The sequence below is a fragment of the Hyposmocoma kahamanoa genome, unplaced genomic scaffold, assembly GCF_003589595.1.
Source record: "Hyposmocoma kahamanoa isolate Upper Pololo Valley unplaced genomic scaffold, ASM358959v1 122, whole genome shotgun sequence".
NCBI classification, from domain to species: domain Eukaryota; kingdom Metazoa; phylum Arthropoda; class Insecta; order Lepidoptera; family Cosmopterigidae; genus Hyposmocoma; species Hyposmocoma kahamanoa.
Genome location: NW_020653424.1, coordinates 562,367 through 574,631, shown reverse-complemented (window position 1 = coordinate 574,631; position 12,265 = coordinate 562,367). Strand labels below are relative to the sequence as shown.

At 36.8% G+C, this 12,265-nt stretch overlaps 1 protein-coding gene across 1 annotated transcript in view; it reads right to left on the bottom strand.

Moving 5' to 3' along the window:
• The window catches only part of LOC113240199 (ichor), a 36,667-nt gene that overhangs the window by 23,946 nt on the left and 456 nt on the right, over positions 1 to 12,265 (bottom strand). The gene's annotated exons all lie outside the window — the stretch shown is intronic.

Below are 12,265 nucleotides of genomic sequence, written 5' to 3'. Positions count from 1 at the left end.
TACATCTTTATCTAACACGTAATCTACAATCTCGTAATATGACTTTTCAATTAAAATACTTTTAATGTAAGTTTCAAACTTCTCTAAACAAATCTTATTGTAAAAACGTATACAGTTCCCCACAAAAGAATTTTTCACAGTTTACCTTAGTTAAACGAAAACGTGGTACCATGAGTTTTGACTTAGTTCTAAGATTAATATAAAGAAGATATCCATATATCTTCTTTCTTAACGAAATTATGTATATTTTATATATATATATATATAAAATTGACGGTTGACTGTACGCGTCAAATATGCGCGATTTAAATCCGGAAAAATAGTTTAATTTCCTATGTGTAACAATCGCGAAAACCTAAGAACTCGATGTAGTAGATATTAACTAAGACCTAGTTTTTAAATAATCCCTATAGCTGGATGATATGTACCATATGAGAAATAGACATTGTCATGTATAATTATTGTATTGCCAGTTATTCGAAGGATGATTTTGAATGGTACAAGTGATTAATAAATTCTATTTTACTTTTTTATGAATTTGCCGTAATTTTTAATCAAAAATATGTGATAGTACATGAAATACATCTTTAGGCCAATTTGTATGGAAGAAAAAATGGATCCTTTGACGACACATCAAATCTCTGAAATTACACGAAGGTAGTAATTGTTTACAAACGTATTATTATTATTATATAATTATAGTTAAAACGTTTCGTTAGCAATCAGTAAACAGATAAGTTACATTTTTTTATTTATAATACCAAGTGACGGGACGAACAAGTCGTGCGCCTGTTGGTAAGCGACGCGCCTGTCCATAAAGTTGTAGTACCACTCAGAGTTTTATATCACACCTGACGGGCACTGCCACTGCGCGCGTCACTCTGAGAGATAAAGATGAAAGGCCCATGTGCCTGTAATTTCACCAAGTTAGCTAAATGATGAATATTTTTGTTTATTTTGTGCTTTATATATTTGGTGTTGTTATGAGAGAGAGAGAGAGAGAGAGCATATGCGGAGGCTGCAAAACAGCAACATGCTAATATTTGCACATAAGTAGTACAAACCTAAGTAGCTAGCAAAATTTAAACGACGAATAAGTCTTATTTATGATTTGTTAATTAAGCTTATTACCCTTTTCATAGGGAAAATATTTGCTTAGCTGTTAGGTAGCAGTAGAGCTCCTTGTGAAAGAGTTCATCCAGGGAAGTACTGCCATCTTAGCTATTTCTGCCGCCAAGCAGTAATGAGAGCGTTCTACATTCCGGTTTAGAATAGTAAGAGTACTGGTGAAATTACAGACACATGGGACTTATGGTGTTACAAAAAATGAAACATGTCTCATTATTTTTTTTAACACCGATGGATTTTTTGATCACTTTTATAATTTGAATTTGAAAATGGGATTAACCAAAAAAATCCATTGTTGTTGAAAAAAATCATTAAAAAACGTGATTTTCAGCAGTTAGCAAAATCGTGCATGATCCCTAGACATTTTTGATGTGTGTATATCAAATTCTACAATATAGGATGTGTATGTCTTATTATTTCTTTGTATTTATAAAAAATGTCGTATTAAATTTTAACTATATGTAAATATAATACGACAAATCACAAACAAAACTTTTACTTAGCAAATAGAAAACTCTCGTACGTCCTAAACTAATACACGTTGACAACAACACGGCTAATTTTGAAGCGCACACGCAAGTTTAAACAGTGCGCTCTTACATTTAGCGATGACTCGCTAATACCGTCTCCTAATATTATAGATAACTTTAATAAACATTATTAAAAGAAAATTTTACTTTTTTCCATACACAAAGAAAGTTGTCACTTGCGCTGCAACAGTTGCAGTTACGTAAAAACAATTTAAAAAAATTAGTCTATCCACGCTTCGGGCAATGGGGCGAAAACGCGGCCAAACCCTTTTAAGAAAAAAAATCGTGCTTGCGGTTTCAAGGTCTAATAAGGTTTCTTTCCATTAAAATTGGCTTATTGGACATTTTTTATACGGCAATACTTTAGTTAACACAAGTACACGAAAGGGTATACCACGAAATAAATCAATTGGTCCCAACATAATGACGATGATGTGTGTACACCAACTCGTCTACTAAAGAAAAGACATCAACGCAGTACTTTGACCAAAACTGCGTCGAGGGTAACCATTGCTATTTCTTAGAATACAGTTCCGCTAAATAAATACTATTATATTAAATGTCTGTGGAATAATTACATTTCCCAAAAATAAACAATTGAATAGGCCCCGAACACTTCCCTGTAGCACTCCAACATGCGTGCAGTACAAATGACATCAGCGCAATAGGCTAATGTTTTTATCGTATTATTTATCTATACTACGTAGCTAGGATATATTAAAACATAAACAAGCCCTAATACAGCTCCTTGCAGCACTTCTAAGCCCGCTCTATAGAAAAGACATGAACGCGGTACACTGACCCAGTGAAGCGCGCACTCGTGTGAGTATTTATAACCGCACATGCGCGTGAGTTTGCACTGCGCACGCGTCATGTGCACGTGCAAATTGCAAGTGTGTGCGGTAGGTGTAGTGGGGTGAATGTGAAGTAAATAAATTATCGCTAGTTGGATCTTGTGATACTCAATACTATCCATTTAGAAACGTAAGGATAATATGTTATTTTTCTTTGTAATCTTGTTCTTGACGCTTACAAACACTAACCATGACTAAGTAATTATTTATTTCATCAACAAAAGGTACTTTTTCAGTCGCTGATGTATAGATAAAAAAGACGTTTCTTAAATTAATATCATTCCTAATCAAAGATCTATCCTAAATCTGTGCAAATGAATAAGAAAAACTTACGTGTGTGAAAATGATGATGACAATGTGAAAAATCGCACGTTTCGGAAGTGTAAACAAAGCCTAACCCGTAGAAAGTGCAGTCAAGGTGAAGGCTGGCCGGAGGGGCGGAGGGGGGCTTGGGCGACGCGCTGTAGTGTACGTGTGCCGACTTTCTTTTGCACATGCAGTAGTGGGGGTGGATAGGTTGATTCAGTTTACTATGAATGGTGCACTTGTGTATTTACTTTTGTTTATTTTGAAAGTTTTTACGAGCTGCGTGAGCAAACAGATTGAAAATAGACGTACACTTTTAGAAATTTGTATTTTCGAATGATAACACATCTACACTGTTCTTACGTAAAACATTCAATACACAAAGTCTCAAACATATTTAGCAATATATGTAATTTTATTTATATGAACAGAACACTTGAAAAAAACAGTGCCTTATTTTTCAGCTATACATTTTTTTTATAACACCAAGCGACGGGACGACTAAGACCTGCGACTGGTGGTAAGCGACACGTCTATCCATAACAGTTGCAGTGCAACACAGAGCTTTTAATCGCAAAGATCAAAGATTAGAGCGCCCTTGTGAAAGAGTTCGTCAAGGGAAGTACTGCCGCCTTACCTATTTCTGCCGCCAAGCAGTAATGTCAGCATTACTGCGTTCTGGCTTAGAAGAGTACGGGTGCTGGTGAAATTACAGCCACAGTGGACTTGTCTCTCTCTTGTCAACTTATGTCTCAGGGTGACGGGCGCAGTGGCAGTGCCGCTCAGATCTTTGCGACTTAAAGATCTGCGAGACACTGCAACTGTTATGAACAGGCGTATAGCTTACCATCATGCGCACGAGTTGTTCGTCCCGTCACTCACATACCGATATTATATAAAAAAAAAACAAAATCTTAGGGACACTGCCACCCCGAGACAGAAGTTGACAAGTCCTTTGTGCCTGCGATTTCACCAACATCCTTACCCTTCAAAATCGATGAAAATTTGACGGCAAAAATAGGTCGAAAACTAATTGTATAACTTTACAAGTACAATAAATGTTTAAACATTCGATATATAAAAAAATAGATGTTCCCAGAAACTGTGCAAAGATGTTCAAGTACGATCCACAGCAAACTCAGCTTCAAAACTTAAGATTTTTATTCAACCCTCATAAGATCGGTCCAAAGTCACACTTTGAGTGCACTCCTGCCCTCAAAATGAACATCGTTATTGACAACTTATCGACCTGGTGCAGCAGATACCTATGCAGTTGTACGATAAAAGTACAAAGTGAGACGAATACAATGTAAGTAGTTAGTAAGTAACAACAGTTAATTATAAGTGTATTATATTAACGGAGCGGCCGATACAGGTGTCCCATTACGATATTGTTTAATTCCGTTAGTCGACGACACGCGAAGCGGAGAAATGTAATTGGTAATAATTGCAGCCTTTGTCTTACGTCGTCTATAAATAGGAACGTTTGAATTATAATTTATACTAATTATATACTTAAAAAATGTAAGTGTATTACAAAATACGGGCTTTTGCTTTTTTAAAACGAATATTGTTTGAAAAATATGCTAAATAATAAAGGTGCAAGGGTTATATGAAATATTAACACCGAGTTTTGTTCAGTTTTTCTGTTTGTTTAGTTGAGCCAGTGTTATCAATTTTGACACAAAACCAGAATTGCCAGAATTCTCTAATTAATAATAATAACGACACATGCGCAAACAACCACAAGTTACACCCTAACTCACAAGAGAAAAACAAACACCCTAACTCACAAGAGAAAAACAAATGTAGGCCATACAAACATTTCTCTCAGCCAGGAAATCGAACTCGGGACCTCTGCGTGGCAGCCCAACATGTTGACCGTTCGGCTACGGAGGCAGTTCACGTCTTACGACAATATCAAATCTCGAGAAATAGGTTACTTAAAAAAATACTCCGCAATAAAAGCTAAGAAAACTAATAGAACAAAAACAAATACGTAATAATTGATAAACAAATAACATCCCAATTAAGCCATTTAACAACTGACAACATTTCAAAGAACTGATACTATCAATAATAGACTGGCGTTATCGCTGCAGCGATCGCGGCATCGCGCGGTCGGGCCATTCGTTACGAACAACTTACGCATGTCACCCGCGGGCGGTGTGATTACACTGTTGTTTCGACGGTCATCGTAGTCATTAAATAGTTCCCAACTAAAACGAGCATGAGATAAAAAGCCAAGATCAGAACAACGAACAAGTGGGTCTGTCGGCTTCGGCGATCAAAGTATGGAATTTATTAGTATTTTACATAGTTTAGGGATTGGAAATGATGTTTTAATTATAATTGTGTTGTACAACCTTGAATTTTTTTGTAAGTAAATGGTGTAAGTTGTATATGCCCGAAATATTTGTTTTCATAATGAAAATTGATAAATCAACCTTTAAAATTCACCTATGTTATGATCGATAATCTTTTTATAAGTATTGAAAATATTAATAAACTGATTTCAGTATATTTCAAGACCCGTTCATAAAGAATCGTTTATAAATATTAGGATTCTGGGCAATCGGGGGACCTTATCAAACAAATAAAAATTAAATAGAAGTATTTTCTTCAAAATAGACTTTGAATGACTTCGAACATGGAAAAAGTTCTCATTGATTCATGCAACATTAGGTAATTGTGATGAAGGTTGTTATTAGGTATTCATTCAGGGCGTGTGCAACTCCTCGTCACTGCGACAAGTAATTAATTATTATATTATATATTAATTGAGCTATTGTGGTAATATCACACATGATTGGTACGCCGCCGACGTTTCTAGAAAATTTGAATAGGCAGGGATGCCTATAAAGTAATGCAAAAACACGACAGTAGTCTGACATATAACGCACAAAAAATAAATGGGCAATAAAAGCTACCAACTTTTTAATAAATTTTATTTAACAGTAGAGACACTCTCTGATGGACCGAATTCAAAATAATAACGCTCACAATAACGCTCACAATCAACATAGCCCCGCACTAGGGAAACCCTGTGTCGCGGGTGCCATGGACACACACATAGACAACCACAAATTATACCCAAACTCACGAGAGAAATAAATGTAGGCAATACAAGTATTTCTCCCGGCCCGGGAATCGAACCTGGGACCTCTGCGTGGCAGTCCGGCATGGTAACCGTTCGGCCACGGAGGCAGTTAAATTAGTTGGATAAGTACAAGGTCAAAGTTGACATTTAAGTTTTAAATTAAACTCTACGCCGTTTGTGGTAAGAGTGGTCCAAACTGTCAAGCCTGATATGGTCTTGACTGTGCAAAACTTGATGGTAATATTCACGGAACGCTTTTTCACACATTTATCCATTTTTGACAAGGAGGAGTTCATGCAAAAAATGAAGTCGTAGTAGAACTAAAGTAACAGGCAGAACCTGAAAGGACCGGCCATGTCTGCATGAGGGCTGGCTTGCTGGCTACAGCAAGATGGACGGACGACCTGAGGAAGATAGCCAGTAGTGGTTGGGTGTGGGTGGCACAAGACCAAAAGGATTGGCGTACTTAGGCTCAACTCACACTGGCGCGATTTCACGCGTCGCTTGGGCGCCGGGATCACAGTTTGGTCGGCGTCTGAGGCCTCACGGCGCTCAAGTGATGCGCGTCGGCGCGCGAAGCCGCCCGAATGCTACCAAACTCAATACCATATTTGCAAAACACAAATTTGTTTCTTAATAATTGGAAAATATAGATGAATATATAGCATATTGGCGAAAAACATGACGCGTCGCGACGCTTCGACTCTGCCCCAGTGTGAGTTGAGCCTTAGAGAGAAGCTTATGTCCAGTAGTGGATGTGTATACACTAATAAGATGTTCATAAATGGAGGTAACTTTCAAAAACCATTTGAGGGAACTTATTTTTGAGAGGCATAACTAGGTATTCCTAAACGCTTTACATAGCGGAGACTTCCACAATGCAGTGCTTTTATATCATAGGTATTTATTATAATATTTAAATACTAGAACTATGTTTTCAGATCTCAACTCAGCCGTGACCCGAATTTGGTTTGTTTCAAACAACAAATATACGCGATTCACATCCGAAAAAACAATCGTGAAAACCTAAGAACCCGACTTTAAGTACATACTGATTATATTTTTTAAATAAAGATTTCCAACATTTTTATTTTTTGACGGTTATCTTTATTATTTTTTATCTACATAGCACTCACCCCGGTATTAACACAGAAGCACACTACATAAACTTCCCAATGTTGTTGCTTTTGATACACCGTAATACGCCGCCCTCGAAGGTGGCAGCTGAAAAGCAGTGCTTTGCTTTCAGGATTTTATTTCAAGTGTAATTTGCTTACCTACGAAATAAAAATTATTTGACTTTGACTTTGGACCACGACCTTCAGCACACAAGCTGTTGATCAGAATCCATTAGGTTCGGTTAGTGTTGTTTGTTAGTTTTTTCACATCTTTAATTTTAATATCAGTGAGTATCACTTTTAATCCATTTATTGTATTATATTATATCATTGTTGTTGAATGAATGAATGAATGAATGAAATATTCTTTATTGCACATAAAAGTACAGTTAAAATACAATAAAGTGACTTAAATATAAAGATAGTAAGTTTATGTGCAACAGGCGACCTTAGGATAGAAATTTGGGATATGCAGGAGGGGTGCATGCAAAGAATACCATTATAAATACACTACATAATAATCATTAACAAACTCCTATACGTAGACAGAAATATCCATACAAATATTATTAATACAATACTTAAATAATAATATTAAATGCTTATATACTTTTAAAGGAAAAGAAAGTGAAGTATAAGTATAGGAAATAAATTAAAGGATAGTGGAGAAAATATGAAATTTAGGAGATGACGAACTGAGCCTTGACACATTGTTCGAAGGAATCAAGAGAAGGGGAACGTTGAATAGATTCAGGGAGAGAATTCCACAGTTTGCTCGCAGAAACGGTAAAAGATTTGGAATAAAAATTTGATTTTAATCCATTTATTGTATTGCATTATATTATAATTGTTGTGTGTGATGCTAGACTATAAATGTTTTATCAATCTGTCAATGATGAAATATAGTGACCTACATACACATAAATCTTCTATCATTACTATGCAATTAATGAAGTTACACTTCTAAAAGACGTACAAATATAGCTTAGTGTTAGAATCGACTGCAATTTGAACCAAATTTCGAGTACGGTTGTTTTGTTTTTAATAAAACCTACACGTACTGTGAGTTAACCGCGCTATTCAAAACAACAACATTTTTTCCATGTTGGCGGGTTATTTATCAGCCAGGAACATAACAGCAGTAGCCGCTAGATTTTATTACTATCTTAACACAAACGGGTAAGTTAACTTAGTATCCAAAACGCTCGTTGTTTTTTTGTGTCTCGAATAATAATGCGCCAATGTAACGGATGATCTCGTGATTGAGGATTTAACTGCTACTGCCGGTGCGACTGTAATTTTGGCGGCGTGCCTTTTTATGGGGCCCATTAGCAGTTCTCGGGGGCGATTTGTGTTTTTATAACGTGATGACAGCACATCGGATGATTTTGTCTAGACCGGCATCATTTTCTATCCGAGTCATCGTCAAGTCACTGTATATCCCAATACTGAGCACGGGTCCTATACCAATGACCAATGCGCGTTGAGGACTTAAGTATTGTGAAACTTCTTCTACGTGCATGTATCGTCACGATGAAACACGCATGTAATTTAGAAGTTAAAATCGTAGGTACATGCAGCCATGCGGATTCAAACCATCAATCACCCATTAGACTACCACCGCTTTATTTTAATTCACCTAATTGACATAATTATAAAAATCCTAATCTTATAGAACAAAATCCCATTTTGCTTCCGGATTCCGCACTCATTGACCAAGCGATGCAACTCTTCACGGTTTTTAAAATTTTAAACGGTATTACAATCTCCACTTTAACGAAATTGATTTAGGGTTGAGTGTTGTGGCTACTACACTCCCAGAGCATTGTCACTCGGGGAAAAACACGCTTATTATCATAGAGTAGGTTAATCCCTATATTTATTATGTGACTTCAGATAAAATATTAATATTATATCATACTTTTTGTTTTTTTTTATATTACCAAGTAACGGGACGAACAAGTGGTGCACCTGTACCTAACAGTTGCAACGACACTCACAGCTTTAAATCACAAAGATCTGAAGAGCACTGCCACTGCGCCCGTCACCCTGAGACGTAAGTTGACAAATCCCATGTGTCTGTAATATTACCAGCACTCTACCCTTCCAGTAACGCAATAAGGCTCACAATACTGTTTGGCGGCAGAAATAAGTAAGGTGGCAGTACTTCCCTGGACGAACTCTTTCACAAGGAGCTTTACTGGTACTAAAATTTGTTATTTGTATAATAATGTCACATGTGATCATACTTCAAAAATGATATAAAAACAAAATTAACTACTTAAACAAAATATGATGTAATTACATGTGAAATTTAATAAACTTAAACAAGGTGTAGAATCGAGTTCTCAGGTTCTCTCGATTGTTACACTTAGGAAATGAAACTATTTTTCCGGATTTAAATCGCCAACCGTCATCAGTCAACCGTGATCGTTTGAAAAAACAAATATACGCGATTTAAATCCGTGAAAGTAGTTTAATATCCTAGGTGTAGAATCTTTAATTCTCTCTCCTGAAAAATAGTAGCTTTGTAAATTTTACCTTATTACACCAAAGGTGCCATATCTGCCTCTAAGCAGGAGAAAAGTGATCACTCATCATTGTATTTAAGCTGCCTTATAAGAATATAATAAGTCATAGGAGCACGTAAAGTTGTTCGTCATTCGCATACAATATTATTATGTTTTGCACACCGTTACGTCTCAAGTCGGCTTATTGTCGTCTATAATGAACTCCTATTTGAATACCAATTTCAAGTTGATACCTTTTGTTATACTTGTACAAACAGGGTGTTGTTAATATTTTACGGAATAGAATAGCGAAACCAGAAGCTATTTTGTTTTTTACTTTTTTTAAATAAACGCTTACATTTTTTGTCCGTAATCTCATAATCAACATATCTAGAACATATCTTGATTATGAAATTACGGAAAAAATGAGATGTCTATTCACTGTGAACATAAAAATAACCAGCGTAAATCACTACCTAAATCTATGCAAATTAACTGGTACGTGCGATTTTTTTTTATGAGACCAAGTGACGGACGAACAAGTCACTCACCTGGTGGTAAGTGACACGCGTGTCCACAACAGTTGCAGTACCACTCAGTGCTTTAAACCACAAAGATCTGAGTGATACCGCCACTGCATAGCGCCCGTCACCCTGAGACGTAAGTTGACAAGTCCCAAGTGCCTGCAATTTCACCAGCACTCTACCCTTCAAAACAGGAACGCAGTAATGATCACATTGATGAATATGGACAGTTTAAAGGCGAGATCGGGTTAACCATCACGGTTTTGTGTTTTACAACTTCCAAATTGTATATTACTTAGATTCAACAATGGCTACAAATCCAACATAGTTATTTTTAACACACCGCATCACTCCGTAGATAGGTACAGTGGGTATCATCGATGTGTTCATTATCGCAACATACTGTTATTTCGCGCGTCACGATCTTTGCCCTGCCTCTGACAGTACGAGCTGGCCGTCATCGGCCGTCGGCCTCACACGCCGCGGGGGTCGTGATCATTTTGCAGAGCCATTTTACCTGTAAAATAGCTCTGCTAGCAATACTATGTCGGATTTGGGGACTCTACAACTTGATAGGTTTTTGAAAAGAGACTATGTCATCAATTTTAGTGCCTCTTCATCAAGTAACAATAGTAAGCGTATGTCGTCAGGTACGTACACACTGCCTTGTTAAGAAACTCTACCTGTTCCAGTCAACCCACGCTCTAACGAGCAACATGCGCACCGCGAACCTAAGAAAGAATGGATGGACCACTTTTAAGGATCAATATTCCACAAGCTTTCTCAGAAAATAATCCGTGTCTTGCTGTGACTAGCCATATACCCTTTCAATAAGTCCCTTTTCAATTGAGTCCAAGTAACTAAAAATTTTTAAAAAATATTTAAAAATAAAGAACGATAATCGAATGATACTTACCTTTACAGTTTGTTTATTTACTTGCCGTGTACCGTCCTTTGGTGGAAGCCATCGGATTTTGTTTATATACCTGTAACAAATTCATTAAAAACAATATTACTAGATGAAATAAATAAAGGAACAGATTATAGAACTTAAATCTACCATGATTGTTGTAATTTTATTGTTTTTCCAATTTCATGGAAAGCGAAGCTGAGTGAATATTTATTATTTTTATCTCTGCTGTGGTATCCAACGCGATGGTGTGTGAATAATAGGTAATTTGAAACAAATATGAATATCAAGAAAGGACATCAAATAAGTAAGATTGCGCAACATGGGCACAGGGGACCGTGAGTGACCGTCACCCCGCACGAAACCTGTCCAGGAGCGAGTAACGGGACCACTGACCCCAATTCACGCTTTTCGGAACTTGCCGTTGACGATAAGAACGGTCGAAAGGCCAAATTTATCAATTTGACGTGGTCTTGACTATACAAGAAGTGACGTCAGCAAAACATACGTTCCTATAAGTAGACTTGATTTAGAAACAATTAAAAAATGATTTACGACATCTAGCGGCATTACTTAAATAATATCTTAAGGACATTCCATATTCAAGCACTCATTTTAACTTTAGGACAAGTTTATATAAATACCGCAAGCCATAGACAATGAAAGTAGTACGTTTCATAATGTCAGAGATTGTTTGGTGAAATGTCAATATCCCAAAAATGCTTTCAAGTATAAACCGGTGTTTAAGTGTCGGAGCCTATAATAAGCACTTGCCCGGCTTCCAAAATGGCGAGTGACCTAATTTCATAGTTTTGAGAACGTCCTGCTACATGCGGATGTAAGGTTTTTGACAATGACGTCGAGAGTGTTAATCGTTTTGGGACAGGTTCTTGAGGAAAGTATGCCTTGACAAGGTATTTTTAATGAGTGAGAAATATTGATAATCGAAAAATTATAGTTATATACATACGCGCCTTTGGATTCGGCATGGAACTCATTAGTGAAAGAACCAAATATCAACAGAACAGCGATTGCAATTTTATTTGAGAGGTTTTTCTTTTAAACTTTGGCTTTGTATATAGCTAGGAACATTGTTATTAACTTAATTAGAGAACTTTCAAGCTCATCATCATTTCAGCCAAAAGACGTTCACTGCTGGACATAGAACTCCCCCAAAGACCGCCACAATGATCGATCTTGCGCTGCTTGTACTCGTTGAGGTTACGTTCGAAACCGGGATCGCACCTCTAACCGGGATCGCACCTCTAACCGGGATCGCACCTCT